The sequence below is a fragment of the Drosophila simulans genome, unplaced genomic scaffold, assembly GCF_016746395.2.
Source record: "Drosophila simulans strain w501 unplaced genomic scaffold, Prin_Dsim_3.1 Segkk35_quiver_pilon, whole genome shotgun sequence".
NCBI classification, from domain to species: domain Eukaryota; kingdom Metazoa; phylum Arthropoda; class Insecta; order Diptera; family Drosophilidae; genus Drosophila; species Drosophila simulans.
Window position 1 is genome coordinate 42,219 of NW_025416831.1, and position 10,282 is coordinate 52,500.

The 10,282-nt window shown below is 41.8% G+C and overlaps 1 non-coding gene and 1 pseudogene across 1 annotated transcript; both read right to left on the reverse strand.

Moving 5' to 3' along the window:
• Window positions 1–6,558: 6,558 nt before the first annotated feature.
• LOC120285512 lies at window positions 6,559–9,315 on the reverse strand (annotated as a pseudogene).
• Window positions 9,316–9,709: 394 nt separating this feature from the next.
• On the reverse strand, window positions 9,710–9,888 carry LOC120285514. The gene has a single exon (XR_005544804.1). It is a non-coding gene; the product is annotated as a 5.8S ribosomal RNA (ribosomal RNA).
• Between the last annotated feature and the right edge of the window lie 394 nt (window positions 9,889–10,282).

Genomic DNA, 10,282 nt, shown 5'->3' on the forward strand with positions numbered 1-10,282 from the left:
CGTTTGCCACCCAACATACGGGCTATTCTCTTATATTTTAAGAGATTATATGAACATTTCATTTTTTTTTCCATTATTCATATATAATATGATTATTTTTTTCTTTATACATATAATACATATTAATTTTCATATGTTTATTATTTAATTTACTCATATTATTGCCAAAATCATATGAATACATAAGTTTTGAACAATATGAGAGGTCGGCAACCACTGCCTACCTATAGTAGTTTTTGAACCCTCTGTCGTAATTCCGGTCGTTTACACTACTATACCCTCTCCCTATAATGGCTTTTCTCTATAATACTAAGAGAATGTGGGAATATTTCAGCATTTTTTTCCTTATACATATAATAATTAATCATTTTCATATGTATATTATTTAATTTACTCATATAATTCCCAAAATCATATGAATTCATAAGTTTTGAACAATATGAGAGGTCGGCAACCACTGCCTACCTATAGTAGTTTTTGAACCCTCTGTCGTAATTCCGGTCGTTTACACTACTATACCCTCTCACTATAATGGCTTTTCTCTATAATACTGAGAGAATGTGGGAATATTTCAGCATTTTTTCCCTTATACATATAATAATTAATCATTTTCATATGTATATTATTTAATTTACTCATTTAATTGCCAAAATCATATGAATACATAAGTTTTGAACAATATGAGAGGTCGGCAACGGTCTTTCCTCTATAATACTAAGATAATATGGGAATATTTCAGCATTTTTTCCCTTATACATATAAGAATTAATCATTTTCATAAGTATATTATTTAATTTACTCGTATATAATTGCCAAAATCCTATGAACACATAAGAGAATACAATATGAGAGGTCGGCGCAACCATAATATAGTAGTTGATGACGAGGTGTTTGGCAACTTGATACAATTCTTTAAAGTCTTTATATCAAAAATTATATGATAGGGACAATATCATATGCGTCACTAAATTGATGACGAGGTGTTTGGCAACTTGACACAATTCATTAAAAGTTTTTATATTAATTATATGATAGGGACAATATCATATGCGTCACTAAATTGATGACGAGGTGTTTGGCAACTTGACACAATTCATTAAAGTCTTTATATTAATTATATGATAGGGACAATATCATATGCGTCACTAAATTGATGACGAGGTGTTTGGCAACTTGACACAATTCATTAAAGTCTTTATATTAATTATATGATAGGGACAATATCATATGCGTCACTAAATTGATGACGAGGTGTTTGGCAACTTGACACAATTCATTAAAGTCTTTATATTAATTATATGATAGGGACAATATCATATGCGTCACTAAATTGATGACGAGGTGTTTGGCAACTTTTTTTTTTTTTTTTTTTTTTTTTTTTTTTTAGCGTGCGTTTATTTATTTAAAATCTGTCCTAGTGGACAATAATTAAATGGTTTTGCGGGGGAACATTAGCTTAAGGGATACTATTGTACATGTATTTGTGGCGGGTTTTATATGTGTTGTCTATTGTTGTGGAAGATCGAGAGGGTGTCTCCTCATGAGACGTCTGCTTGTTTGGCTATTGTCTAACAGGTTGGTGGCGAGGTGGTTAGGGTGGTTTTCGAGCCTTTTCAGGTATCTCTCGCTGAGCCTGGAGATTTCATCAGCGACTTGTGGGATTCCAAGTTCCCTATGTATGGCGACATTCTCGTGGTAGGGATGCGCATTACAGGCAATTCTCAAGCACCTATTCTGGAACCGCTGTATACGCAGGCGATTCGTGTGGCTTGCCGTGCCCCATAGCTGTATCCCGTAGGTCCAGATGGGCTTGAGAATTGCCTTGTACACCAGGATTTTGTGGTTCTGCCTTAGCTTGGACCCTCTCCCAATAAGCCAATGCATCTGCCTCAGACGCGCATCGGCCTGTATGCGTTTGCTGACGATGTGGGGACGCCAAGTGAGCCTGCGGTCCAGGGTAAGTCCTAAGTACTTGGGTGCGGGTGCGTTGGGAATGATGACTCCGTTTAGCGTGACCGGTGGGCAGTCTCCTCTCCTTAGTGCAAATGTTGTTTGGGTAGATTTTTCCGCGTTCACTACGATGTTCCACCTGCTGAGCCAGGGATGTAGCGCGTCCATTTGCCTTTGGATTGTTTCGGAGGCTTCTCGTGGGTCGGATGAGGAGGCGAGGAAAGCCGTGTCATCTGCATAAGTCGCTATAGTTAGGTTCCTGGAGGGGATTATGGGAAGGTCTGCGGTGTAAAGGGTGTACAGTATTGGTCCGAGCACACTGCCTTGCGGAACTCCAGCTCTGATCAGTCTGGGTAGGCTTATTGCACTTCCGCATCTGACTTGGAATGCTCTTCCCTCAGTGTAGGATTTGAGGAGGGTAAAATGGGGGCTTGGGAGGTAGGATTTGAGTTTATGGAGGAGTCCAGGATGCCAAACTCTGTCGAATGCCTGCTTCACGTCGAGCATTACAGCGCAGCAGTATTTCTTTTGCTCGAATGCCTCGAGGATCCGTTCGACTAGCCGGTGGCATTGCTCTGGTGTTCCGTGGGAGCGCCTGAAGCCAAACTGGTGATCGGGGATCAAACCAGCCTCATCCAGTACTGGCAATACTCTGCGCAAAAATACTCTTTCGAGTATTTTGGAGAGGATTGCCAGCAAACTAATCGGACGATAGGAGGCGAGATTGGCTTCAGGCTTACCAGGCTTGAGGAGGACAATAACCTCTGCTCTTTTCCACTCTTCCGGGAAGTACCCTAGCCGGAAGCAGCTGTTGTAAATGCTGGCCAGCATTTGTGTGCAGCGGAATGGGAGCATTTTTAGGGCCGCCGCATCTATACGATCCAGGCCTGGAGATTTGTTGTTCTTCAGTAGAGCAATCTCCTGCGCAACTTCCTCAGGGTCGACTGGTTCCAACGGGGGACCGGGAGAGCTTGGGCTATTGAGAAACCGGGCTGTTTCAGCATGTTCTTCGGCAGTGCAGCAGTCGAACGGAGAGAAGGCGTTGTAAAGGTGTTCGGCGAAAGCTTCTGCTCTTTCAGCATCCGAACGGCACCAGGATCCATCTGCTTTGCGCACTGCGGAAACCTTTTTGGCTGGTCGTTTAATGTGGCGGGTGACGTTCCACAGATTGTGGTCTGGGTCCCCGGGAGAGAGTTCCTCGAGGAATCTGAGGAAGGAGTCCTGGCGTAGGCTGGAGATCTTGTCCTTCAACTCCTTTGTGGCGTGATTGAGCGCTGTTTTGTCTCTTGGATTGCGCGTCAAGAACCAAACTCTCCTGAGACGCCTCTTCTCAGTCACGAGTGCCGCAATTTCCGGGGACCAGAGGTGGAGGTCCCTGCTAGGTGTTCTCGCAGTCTTTGGTGGCGGTGGGCTTGCGAATTCCGCAGCGTTTTGCATCTGCCTGGTGAGATTCCCGATAGCTTCATCAATGTTCCTGGGTGTGTTGAGGATGGGGTTCGGATTGACGGTGGAGAGCATCCAGGACGCGAACTTGGCGGCGTCGGTATATTTTCCAGTGAGCCTTCTGAGCGGGGTTTTCCTGAGGACTGGCGTGTTGATTAGCACGTTTATTGCACAGTGGTCTGACAGGAGGTCAGCATTTGTTGTGCAGCTGATCTTCGCATGCCCTATGCCTTTCGACACAGCAAAGTCCAGCAGGTCTGGAGTCTTGAGGGGATTCGTTGGCCAGTGAGTGGGCTCGCCAGTGGAGTGGCAGTCCAGTCGGTGGCGTTGCAGGTACCCAAACAGAGTTTTCCCTTTGGGGTTGTTGGCGCGCGATCCCCACCAAGAATGTTTGGCGTTATAATCTCCAGCTGCTATGAAGCGGGGCCCAAAATGCTCGAAGAACTCACTGAGGTGAGATGCTGTTATGCGGTATCTGGGGGGAAAGTAGACCGCTCCAATGTCTAAATCTCCTTGCGGGCTGACAATCCTGATGACAGGACATTGTGCCCAGTCTTGCTGAAACGCGGGCAGCTCTAGGTATTGAATACCGCTCCTGATGAGGATGGCTGCTCCACCGCGTGCTCTGCCAGAAGGATGGTCTGCATGGATGAGGTCATATCCGCTGATATTAAAGTGGGATCTGGGGGAGAAGTGGGTTTCGGCTACGAGTAGGATATCGATCTGGTGGGTCTTCAGATGGTGCTCGACTATGGCCTTGCTGTTCTGCAGGCCGTTCGCATTCCAGACGACTAGGTGGAGCTTTAGTTGCATGACTTGCTGTTGAGAATGGTGGCCACCAGCTGTGTCATCTGGGTGAACATGCGCTCCATCATCCTTTCCATCATTCCTTCCATGCGAGCGAACATCGCTTCTATCTGACCGGAGTGTGGGGTTTCTGTTTGGGTTTGGACTGGGGTTGTGGGATTCTGCGGTGCTGCGTGCACTCCGTTGAGGGCGTCTCGGTAGCTCCTGCCAGAGGTGACGTTTGGTGATGCCACGGGCGGCGCCTTGTTAGCATTAGCGACGGGCCTTGTTTTCGGAGCAGCGAGTGCTTTGGCCCTTTTGTATGCAGGGCATCCCTTGAAAGACGCAGGATGGTCCGCCTGGCAGTGGAAGCAGCACGCTTTGTCGTCCTCCCTCTTCTCACATGCCCTCGATTCGTGAGGGCCTCCACACTTTACACATCGGTATTCCAGGAAGCAGTAACGCTGTGTATGACCGAATCCTTGGCACCTGAAGCATTGAGGCACGTCGTTGAACTTCTGCGGCGGTTCAATGGTTACTACCGACCTGCAGATCCGCTTGACTTGGTAGACGTCTTTGTTGTTGCTGGAAGGCTCCAGGTTGGCGAAGAATATTCCCAGCGGTTCTTTAGTTCTTCTGCCAATGGGATTGTGCAGATCTCTAACAGCGTGCCCTTGTCTGCGAAGGTCTTCAATGATTTCCTCACGATCGGTGGAGTGGTGGAGTCCTTTGATGACAACCTTGTATGCACGTTCATCTTTCGGCTGGAAAGTCCGATGCCTCTTGTTTTGGGCCACAAGTTGGAGACGCAGAGCTGTATAGGACTCTTTGTCCGGCATCATGACACGTACGTTGTTGCCATTCACGGTCTTGTAGGTAAAATTGTTCTTCGGGCCTACAAGAGTCGTGATCATCTTGACGAGTGCCGAGATGTTGGTCACATCGGGGATAAAAATCGGAGGTGGCTTGATGGTCTTCGGGGTGGGCTTTGGTTTCTCGGGGGTCTTGGGCTTGGAATCATCTTTAGGTCCGGGTTCGTCATCAGAGCTCTCTTGGTCGTACTCGTCTTCTTCGGTCGAGAGTAAAGCGAAGGCGTTGTTGGCGAGCTTCTTGCGCAGAGCAGCGCTAGTGCTTGGCTTATCTTCCAGCTCCTCTCCCTGTGCTTTCTTTGCCGGTTTTCGCTTTATCTCGCCCGGCTCTGTATGCGAGGTGCTTCCCTCGCTGCTGGAGCTGCTCTTGCGTGTTCTCAGAGCCTTTTTGCGTGGTGTTGTTCCAAGCTTGTGGGTGCGCGGGGGGGCCTGCCAGTCCATCTTCTCCAAAGTTGATAAGGAGTGAGGAGGGGGGGGGGGGGGAAGCTGGGCACCGTAAGCCGGTGAGCCAGGCAGCACGTGGCTGCTGCTTTGCAATTATACCGCTGCTTCGAGCACTGGGTTTTTTTGCGCTGATAACACGCACACTCGGGTGTGCGATGGTGTTAGTGCGAACTACCGTTAGGTACGTTGGCTGGGCCAATCAAAACGCGCGACAAGATCACGCGACGCGAAGTGGCTGGGCACAAGTAACGGGCTTACAACTGTGAACAATTTGCTAACAATTTGCTAACAATTTGCTGTCGATCCGCAGGCACGTCTGCACTCGTCGAGTGTTCGATCGCGACTGTTTGGCAACTTGACACAATCATTAAAGTCTTTATATTAATTATATGATATGGACAATATCATATGCGTCACTAAATTGATGACGAGGTGTTTGGCAACTTGATACAATTCTTTAAAGTCTTTATATCAAAAATTATATGATAGGGACAATATCATATGCGTCACTAAATTGATGACGAGGTGTTTGGCAACTTGACACAATTCATTAAAGTCTTTATATTAATTATATGATATGGACAATATCATATGCGTCACTAAATTGATGACGAAGTGTTTGGCAACTTGACACAATTCATTAAAGTCTTTATATTAATTATATGATAGGGACAATATCATATGTGTCACTAAATTGATGACGAGGTGTTTGGCAACTTGACACAATTCATTAAAGTCTTTATATTAATTATATGATATGGACAATATCATATGCGTCACTAAATTGATGACGAGGTGTTTGGCAACTTGATACAATTCTTTAAAGTCTTTATATCAAAAATTATATGATAGGGACAATATCATATGCGTCACTAAATTGATGACGAGGTGTTTGGCAACTTGACACAATTCATTAAAGTCTTTATATTAATTATATGATATGGACAATATCATATGCGTCACTAAATTGATGACGAGGTGTTTGGCAACTTGATACAATTCTTTAAAGTCTTTATATCAAAAATTATATGATAGGGACAATATCATATGCGTCACTAAATTGATGACGAGGTGTTTGGCAACTTGACACAATTCATTAAAGTCTTAGATAGTAGATAGGGACAGTAGGAATCTCGTTAATCCATTCATGCGCGTCACTAATTAGATGACGAGGCATTTGGCCTCGTGACCTTAAGAGAGTCATAGTTACTCCCGCCGTTGACCCGCGCTTACTTGAATTTCTTCACTTTGACATTCAGAGCACTGGGCAGAAATCACATTGTGTCAACACCCGCTAGGGCCATCACAATGCTTTGTTTTAATTAGACAGTCGGATTCCCCAAGTCCGTGCCAGTTCTGAATTGATTGTTAATTGATAATCGTTATAATTGATAAGAACTAATTGGTTTAACCCAAATAGTATTCTTAAAAATTTTAGCAAGAAAGTTCCACAATTGGCTACGTAACTAAACTATCCGGGGAACAAGTAACTAACATAAATGCTAGAAACTCTATTTACCCAGAACGAGCACATAAACCATGTTATTGTTTCCCAATCAAGCCCGACTATCTCAATCTTCAGAGCCAATCCTTATCCCGAAGTTACGGATCTAATTTGCCGACTTCCCTTACCTACATTATTCTATCGACTAGAGACTCTTCACCTTGGAGACCAGCTGCGGATATTGGTACGGCCTGTTGAGAAGTTTGCGTGTCCCCACCATAAATTTTCAAGGTCCGAGGAGAAAATATCGACACAACAGTATATGTCATGCTCTTCTAGCCCATCTACCATATCTCTCTGCGAAAGACTTCCATGGTAGTACGGCTATAAAACAGAAAAGAAAACTCTTCCGATATCTCTCGACGGCTTCTTTATGGTCGTTCCTGTTGCCAGGATGAGCACGAGGCCCATATTTAATAACAAACGGATACTCAACAGGTTACGGAATTGGAACCTCGTTCAAAATTATTCAAGTGTATTATATTCGCTTTGTTTATATAGTTAGGCATTTTTGTTTTACTTGAAAATTTTCGGCTTTCGCCTTGAACTTAGGACCGACTAACTCGTGATCAACCACTGTTCACACGAAACCCTTCTCCACTTCAGTCCTCCAAGGTCTCATTCGATTATTTGCTACTACCACCAAGATCTGTACCAATGGCAGCTCCATGCAGGCTTACGCCAAACACTTCTACGCATACCATTGTACCTTCCTACTCACTAAAGTTTCAAAATTTATATCACAAGTAATATAAATCATCTACTTTAGCGGTAATGTATAGGTATACAACTTAAGCGCCATCCATTTTAAGGGCTAGTTGCTTCGGCAGGTGAGTTGTTACACACTCCTTAGCGGATTTCGACTTCCATGATCACCGTCCTGCTGTTTTAAGCAACCAACGCCTTTCATGGTATCTGCATGAGTTGTTAATTTGGGCACCGTAACATTACGTTTGGTTCATCCCACAGCGCCAGTTCTGCTTACCAAAAGTGGCCCACTGGGCACATTATATCATAACCTTGAACTTCATATCAAGAAAGTTAAGGTTCTTACCCATTTAAAGTTTGAGAATAGGTTAAGATCGTTTCGACCCTAAGGCCTCTAATCATTCGCTTTACCAGATAAGATTATTTTATATAATATTAAAATGCACCAGCTATCCTGAGGGAAACTTCGGAAGGAACCAGCTACTAGATGGTTCGATTGGTCTTTCGCCCCTATACTCAATTCTGACAATCGATTTGCACGTCAGAACTGTTTCGGTCTTCCATCAGGGTTTCCCCTGACTTCAACCTGATCAAGTATAGTTCACCATCTTTCGGGTCACAGCATATATGCTCAAGGTACGTTCCAGTTAGAGGCATAAATAATATAAATATACATTATACATAACTATATAGAACGCCCCGGGATTGTGTTAATTAGCTATAAATAGCTAAAAAACTAATCCCATTATTAGTCAAGTTAATTACGCTATTAGGTTTACATCCCAATAACTTGCACATATGTTAGACTCCTTGGTCCGTGTTTCAAGACGGGTCCCGAAGGTATCCTGAATCTTTCGCATTGTTAATCATACAAGAGCATATAATAAACACAAAAATCAATGATAATTATGCCATTATATAATTCCGAAAAATTAACGCTCTGTAATAATATAAATCTATCAGCACTTTATCAAATTAATAACATTTATTCTGTGTTAAAATGCAAGCAATTTAATTGGAATAAACTATAAGTTATATTTTATGATAAATTTGGGATATGCTAATAGATTACAATGTCCTTATATGGAAAAAATGCACATTATTCTTAATAATATTATTTAAATATTACAATTTTAATGATGAATTTTCCATAACGGATATTCAGGTTCATCGGGCTTAACCTCTAAGCAGTTTCACGTACTGTTTAACTCTCTATTCAGAGTTCTTTTCAACTTTCCCTCACGGTACTTGTTTACTATCGGTCTCATGGTTATATTTAGTTTTAGATGGAGTTTACCACCCACTTAGTGCTGCACTATCAAGCAACACGACTCTTTGGAAACATCATCTAGTAATCATTAACGTTATACGGGCCTGGCACCCTCTATGGGTAAATGGCCTCATTTAAGAAGGACTTAAATCATTAATTTCTCATACTAGAATATTGACGCTCCATACACTGCATCTCACATTTGCCATATAGACAAAGTGACTTAGTGCTGAACTGTTTTCTTTTCGCTCGCCGCTACTAAGAAAATCCTTGTTAGTTTCTTTTCCTCCCCTAATTAATATGCTTAAATTCAGGGGGTAGTCCCATATGAGTTGAGGTTGTATATATAACTATATTTTGCCATAAATTCTTTATATATAAATGATAAAACAATCAATTAAATTCGTTATAAATAGTTCCAATAGTTCTTGTAAGCAAAGTTATTTTTTATCCATTTAACGAACCAACGAAGAATAATAACATAACCAAGTTTTTTTTTTTTCGAATCATTAATAAGAGACAATTCTAGATGAAAAATATTTCAATTTTTTATGCTAGACATTTCTCAGTATTATTTGATTGAAAAAGAAAATATTTCTCTTCGTTTTTCACATTCAAATGTGAGATAATGTTTTTCATTTCTTTTTTAATATTATGAATAAAATCATTATTTAATCCAATAATATACCATATGCTTATAAAAAATTTATAAACAACTTAATTAGCATAGTCTTACAACCCTCAACCATATGTAGTCCAAGCAGCACTATAAAATTAATTAAAGTACATAACAGCATGGACTGCGATATGCGTTCAAAATGTCGATGTTCATGTGTCCTGCAGTTCACACGATGACGCACAGTTTGCTGCGTTCTTCATCGACCCATGAGCCGAGTGATCCACCGCTTAGAGTTTTATAATTCATTTTTATATAATGTCAATATTGTTTTTATTGAAAGAAATTAAAAATACACCATTTTACTGGCATATATCAATTCCTTCAATAAATTTATTTTTATACCTAAAATAAATGTTGCGAAATGTCTTAGTTTCATATAAGCATTATGTATCATAATAATCTGGTTATGGTTTGCTATTTTGGGTGACACATACTGCAAAATTTATATAAAACATTAACCTGATGGATGACAGGTACAAACATTGTATATTTTAGGTTGTTGCATTAGCCAACGTATGCTCATAACATAGATGAACAATACATATTCGCAACGCGTGTATATTATGGTCCATATACACACAAACTTATTTCGATTACCACATTCAAAATTATTTTAATTTTAATTCGAC